A 7,068-nucleotide genomic window follows, 5' to 3' on the forward strand; every position below is an offset into this window, starting at 1 on the left:
AATAAAAATGATTTGTATTAAAGGTTAAATATTCCCTAAACTATAGTGTTACCAGTTTTATAGGAACGATGTCTTTATATCCTTGTGCAACGCATCATCAATCCACAGCCAAATACCACTGACACTGTACATTTTTTATCTCTACAGAACAATATTTGGATACCACTTACCTCTGAGGCAGTTCTGGAAATTATAAATATATTTCTTTCTTGGGATCTAAAGAAAGCACATCAAAATGAATGATGGAGCCTACAAACTGAATTTGCAGCTGTTTTATGTAAACTGTGAGAAAGTATAACATTTCTTGTTTTAATTCACGCTATCCAGAGTCTTAAAGATAGCAATCTGAAAATGTTACTTTTGTAATATTACTTTATAGTTCTTACCTAGCTGTGTAAAAGATCACAAAAAAATAGTCTTTCTTATGCAAGGGAGGACCATGACAATATAAGATTGAAGTAACCCCCATGCAAAATCCTGGAGCTAATTCTAGCTGGACTGGTTTACAAGGGTTTATAAAAAACATTACTGAAGAAAGAGATTGTTCTTAGTTACAAATTTGCACCAGATACTTTTAATAAACCTTTTTTACTTCTTTCTTTTGGTGATCCAGAACACAAATGCTCTCTAAAAAAACCAAAGTTATCACAAACTTTGTGATAACTACCACTCTTTTGTGATAACTACCACTCTTTACCAAAGTCCTAGGACTTTGGTAAGGAAGAGATCTAAGACAAAGACATGTCCCTTTCACCTACCAGGTGTTGGAGACCTGTAGAAATCAGTGGTCAAAACTGACTGAAAATATTTTAAAAACTATATATATGCAATGATTCTATGATTCTAATTTTATTCAATTACAAACTGAATCCAGCAAACATTGGGAATATATAACATCTCTTGAATCTCCTTCTAAGATTTGCAGATTCAACGTGCAATTTTATCAATAAACCTACTGTAAAATAATCCTATTGATTTTATTTTTAAAAGATGCAACCTTTATTCTATTATGTACATTATTCTTTCATAGCACCACTAGCACAGTATTGTGGAAACGCTACATTTATGGATACAGTCTGCTTGGAAGTGAAGACCTAGACAATGGTCTCATATGGTTAATTTGTAGTACTTCTATCAGTGTACTATTGTGTGCATGATGACTGTCAGTTCATTAGAATTTTAATCCGCTTATAAATATTTGATATGGTTTATTTTTTTTTAAACTTTAAGCCTGTCTAGTCTAGTGATATGTTTATTGTCTAAATTAAGCCTTAATATTTCACTTGCTCTAATGCTTTATGTGGCAATAGATTTTTACAAGGGTGTAATAAGAATGGGTTAAGCTTGTTCTATTGTCACTATTGTCACGGATTTTTTTTTTTCTTTTTTTCCCTGTGCACTTTCTACTCTCATTCCAGTCCCTTTAATTGACACTTTAATTGATTCTAAGAGTAAATGGCTCATGTGTTCTCTTAGAAATAGTCATCTACTATATTATGGTTCTTTGATTATTTCATTTTTTATTGAATTCATGCCCAATACCTAAGTTCAACTATTGGTTATTCAGCTTGTTACTGAAGGAAAAGGGCAATTGTCATTCAGTCAAATCACAGAATATAGAAAAGGTCAGGTTTCTGTAGTACATTATTCTAATTCATAGAATATTGTACATAAGACAATATATTTTCCATTCTCTGATATTTCATAAAATTATTACAAGAACATAATATGGAATAAACTTAATCCACACTAAAAACAAAGCTTGCAATTAAAATGCTGAATAGAACAACATGAATAATTTCTTTTGACAATTACTAAAGTAATAAGGCTTTAGTCTTGTACCACATGAAATGATAATCTTATAATTTGCCACAGGATGCTACATATAATTTAAATCTACAGCAAGACAGATGCTAAACTGTTCACAAAATCACAAAACTGTAGGGGTTGGAAGGGACCTCGAAAGATCATCGGGTCCAAACCCCGTGCCAAAGCAGGTTCCTCAGAGCAGGCTGCCCAGGTAGACATCCAGATGGGCCTTGAGTATCTCCAGAGAAGGAGACTCCACAACCTCTCTAGGCAGCCTGTTCCAGTGCTCCGTCACTCTCACCATGAAGAAGTTCTTTCACACGTCGGTGCGTAACATCCTGTGTTCTATTTTGTGGCCGTTGCCCCTTGTCCTATCCCCACAAACCACTGAAAAGAGGTTAGCTACATCCTTCTGTCTCCCACCACTCAGATATTTGTACACATTGATAAGTTCCCCCCTCAGTCTTCTCTTGTCCAGGCTGAGCAGACCCAGGTCTCTCAGCCTGTCCTCATAGGAAAGATGCTCCAGGCCTCGTATCATCTTTGTGGCCCTCTGCTGCAATCTTTTCAGGAGATCCCTGTCTTTTTTGTACCGGGGAGCCCAGAACTGGACACAATACTCCAGGCGAGGCCTGACCAGGGCAGAGTAGAGGGGGAGGATCACCTCCCTTGACCTGCTGGCCACGCTCCTTTTAATGCACGCCAGGATCCCATTAGCCCTCTTGGCCACCAGGGTACACTGCTGGCTCATGGTCAACCTGTCATCCATCCAGGAGCCCCAGGTCCTTCTCCACAGAGCTCCTCTCCAGCAGGTCGTCCTCCAGCCTGTACTGATACTTCCGGTTTTTCCTTCCCAGGTGCAGGACTCTACACTTGCTCTTATTAAACCATATCTGGTTTCTTCCTGCCCATCTCTCCAGCTGGTCCAGGTCTCACTGAATGGCAGCACAGCCTTCTGGCACGTCAGCCACTCCTCCCAGCTTCGTGTCATCAGCGTACTTGCTGAGGGCAGACACTATTCCCTCATCAAGGTTGTCAATGAAGATGTTGAACAAGACCGGACCCAGCACCGACCCCTGGGGAACACCACTAGTCACAGGCCTCCAGCCAGACTCTGCTCTGCCGATCACCACCCTCTAAGCTCGGCCCGTCAGCCAGTTCTCAACCCACCTTGCTGTCCACTCATCTATCCCACACTTTCTCAGCTTTGCTAGCAGGATGTCATGGGAGACAGTAGATGTCAAAGTAGATGACATCCACCGCTCTCCCCCCGTCTACCCAGCTGGTGATGCCATCATAGAAGGCAATGAGGTTGGTCGAGCACGACTTCCCCTTGGTTAACCTATGCTGACTACTCCTCATAACATTCTTCTGTTCCAATTGCTTGGAGATGGCATCCAGAACAAGCTGCTCCAACACCTTTACAGGGACAGAGGTGAGACTGACTGTCCTGTAGTTTCCCGGATCCTCCTTCCTGACCTTCTTGAAAACCGGAGTGACATTGGCTATCCTACAGTTTTCAGGCACCTCACCCCTTCTCCAGGACCTTTCAAAGATGATAGAGAGTGGCTCGGTGACCATGTCTGCCAGCTCCCTCAGCACACGCAGATGCATCCCATCGGGACCCATGGATTTGTGTGCGTTGAGCCCACTCAGACGCTCCTGAACCATTCTTACGTCCACCAGGGGGGAGCCCTCCATTTCCCAGACCCTTTGTCCTCTTGCCAGGGGTGAGGAGTCCCGGGGGAGTGTCCTTGAAGCAAAGACTGAAGCAAAGAAAACATTCAGTATCTCTGCCTTCTTGATGTCTTCCGTGACCAGGACTCCCCCCCTCATTCAGCAAGGGACCCACATTATCCCTAGTCTTTCTCTTGCTGTTTACATACTTGAAAAAAACCTTCTTATTATTCTTTATCTCTTTGATAAACCTCATCTCTAGGTGGGCTTTAGTCTTCCTCATTGCGTCTCTGCAGGCCCTGACAACATGTCTATACTCCTCCCAAGAGGACAAGCCCTTTTTCCACATTTCATAGAACTTCCTCTTCCTTTTGATCCTATCAATGAGCTCCTTGCTCATCCACACAGGTTTCCTATTTTTCGTATTTTTCCTATCCTTCCCCGATTTCCTATTCTTCAGGATGCACCAATCCTGAGCATGGAAGAAGTGCTGCTTAAAAGTGTTGCGTAACCTCTCTCCTGAGAAGGACCCCAGTGAAAATTAAAATCTTATCTAGATTTGTCTATACCTAGAAAAATGTGAAAACCCAATAACAGAAATTTTGATCAAGGAAAAGACAATGATGAAGACTGCACCCAGATTTTTTAACCTCCTGGTTTCTCGTGGTTTCTCATAGTTTCAATCACCCATGATGGTTTGGGATCATGTTGGCAGTCCTTGCCCAGCAACTAAGCAAATATCCACTGCAATAACTGCTTTAAAACTGAAATTCTCTTCTTGGAGCAGAAACTAAAATCCCATCCCTAGTATCAGATAGTAGTCATAGGACAATAGGATTAATATTTTACTTACAGGAAGTGTAAGACAGCTATAGTCTTTTAGGCAGAGGATAAGTAAATTCCATCTCTTAACTCTTCCCTACAATGACTATTTAACCACTACAGCTTGAGACAAAAGTAAGAGAAAGGACTAGATTTTAAATGAAATAACACTTTTTTTCTTTCTCTCTCTTTCTCTCTTTCTCTCTCTCTCTTTCTCCCTTTCTTTCTCTCTTTCTTCTTTTTTATTTCCTCATCCTCCCTTTCCTGGCTAGTTTCTTTCTGTCAGAAAAAGCTTAGTTATGTAATTCAAGAGTCTACGTCAATGAGGACAAGATTACTAATCATGAAGAAATATAGAGTTTAAAATGTATTTTCAAATTTCCTAGTAGATAGCATGTTACCTATATTTTACTTGTTATAGAGAAGATTGTGAGACATTTTGTAACTCTCTATTTTATATTTAATTCTACCCTTGTATAGCTTCAAATTTATATCTGAATGTGAAATTTCTTATTGGCATTTTCTCCATAATTTTGCTCTTTAACTAAATCCTGCATGTCTATATAGTTCTGTATTCCTCCCATCATACAAACCTGTTATTATTTTTATTCATACAAATACGGAGTTGTTCATGATGGTCATATAAATTTGCTTATTTCTGAAGCCTGTAATTTCACTTCTATTGTCCTTCATTAAATGGAGTTACTGATATTATAATGACTTGAGTTATCGGACTATGTCCCTTTCAGTTCTTTCTTGCCATTAATTACACTCAGTTCATTAATATGGCGAATTGAAAAGTTTTCAATTCGGTTAGTCTTTTCTTCCGTATTCTGGAAAATTGGTTTAGTCTCAGTCAATGACAATTAGAGCCCAATAGCAGATAGAAAGAGAGAAACTGAAAGTCAAATGACAGGTTGGGTCAGGCCCTAGTCTTCATCTGTTCTGTGTTCACAATAACTCTGAATTATGAATCAGGATGTTTTTAACCAGCTAAGGGCCTGTTTTACATTTAGTTCCCAATGTCACAGGTAGAAGAATAGGGCTGTTAAAGTCTCTCTGTATTAGTCTCTCTAAAATTCCAGTTTTAGGGATTGGGGGGGGGGTGGGGGGGGTGTCTTTTAAGTAGATTTTCATCTGTTTCAAACAGTTTTCTTTAGTCAGTCACTTGAGGAAGTGGGTATGTTTGGGTAAAAAATATGAAATTTTCTCATCATTTATTTCAGATGATACTATCAGAATTGAATAACATTTGGGAACCAACTATTTGGTTTATATTTGAAGTAGTGCATTAAGAAGAAAATAAAGGAGCACGTACTTCTACTTAAAGTAGCTGGAATGATGGCACGCATGATCCTGAAGAAATAACCTCACCTGAAAAACATCACCTTTTATAGCCAAAAACACTATCACAGAATTGATATAATTCGGATAAACTTTGAAAGTTGTCAAAACATCAATGTATCCATTCACAAATTTGCCTTTTTTTGTTTGTTTGTTTTGTTTGTTTGTTTGTTTGTTTTAAGTAAGGGATCTGATCATGTTGAACTACAAAAAAAAAGATAAAAGGTTATGGACATCTTTATGTGGAAAAAAAATATAAATAAAAGAAAAGACCATTCTTTCAATACTGGGAGGTATTGGACTAAGGACTTTCAATATTTCTAGGAGATTTTCCCTTCTCCCTCCTACAACTTTACTGTATCCTCTCAACTTGTCTTCACAGTGTTTTAAATTACATTTTTTTGTTCCTTCCCAGCCTCCCCCAAATGAACTATGAACCCTATAGTGGTCTAAGCACTTTGGAAGAAAGGTATGATTTATATGGATAAATTAAAATATTAGCCAAATACATTAATCAAAGGTATGAAGAAATGTAGAAGACATGATCTCCAATAAACCAGAGACATTTTAGAGCTGAAAATGCTGCTCCCCTTACCTTTCCTGCTGTGGAAGAAAAGGTTGATGATTCTCTGGAGATCCTGTGATAGCTTAAGACATGCCAATGACTCATCTGTAAATATCTATTCCCCTGAAGCTAGCAAGGAAAACTCCACAGAATGTGCCTGATAATATAAATCTCATCATGAAGCAATATACATCCTATAATTGCCACTGTATGGGTGAAGGCCAGATTCCCTGGCAGGTGTGAATTGGCATATCTCTGCTGAAATAACAGAACTGCTTTGTTACATCAGTTTGAGAGTCTGGACCTATTTCCTGAGCTATTTTTGTCTTACCCCTAAAATCAATTCCTTGAATGCTAAGACAAGTGAAGAAAGGAAATGATTCCCTACTACTGGGGTACCAGCTATCACATAGGATCTTGTCCAGTCTAAGACATTTAGGTTCTACGCTATTGTAAATTATAAAACATAATAAGTATATAATGGGAAAAATGTAGGAAATGAAACAAAGAAAAAAAATATTACATGACTTCAAAACTACAGTTCAGTGACTTTTCTTCAGTTTGGAGTATTTCAAATAATCTGGAGGTGAGTATGTTGAGTGTTACATTATGTAAGATAAATAAATATATATATGTAGATATATGAAGCCAGTGTTTATCGATTCTTGTAGTTTTCACAATTCTGTCATTAGAGTTATAGGGTACCATACCAAACAACATTTTTATGCTAGACATTGCTAACTGACCAAGTATTGTTGATTGATCAAAGAAGTTTTTTTTATTATTATTTCTTTTTCTTTTCTTTTTTCTTTTCTTTTCTTTTCTTTTCTTTTCTTTTCTTTTCTTTTCTT

The sequence above is a fragment of the Oxyura jamaicensis genome, chromosome 4 (assembly GCF_011077185.1).
Source record: "Oxyura jamaicensis isolate SHBP4307 breed ruddy duck chromosome 4, BPBGC_Ojam_1.0, whole genome shotgun sequence".
In the NCBI taxonomy this organism is placed as follows: Eukaryota; Metazoa; Chordata; class Aves; order Anseriformes; family Anatidae; genus Oxyura; species Oxyura jamaicensis.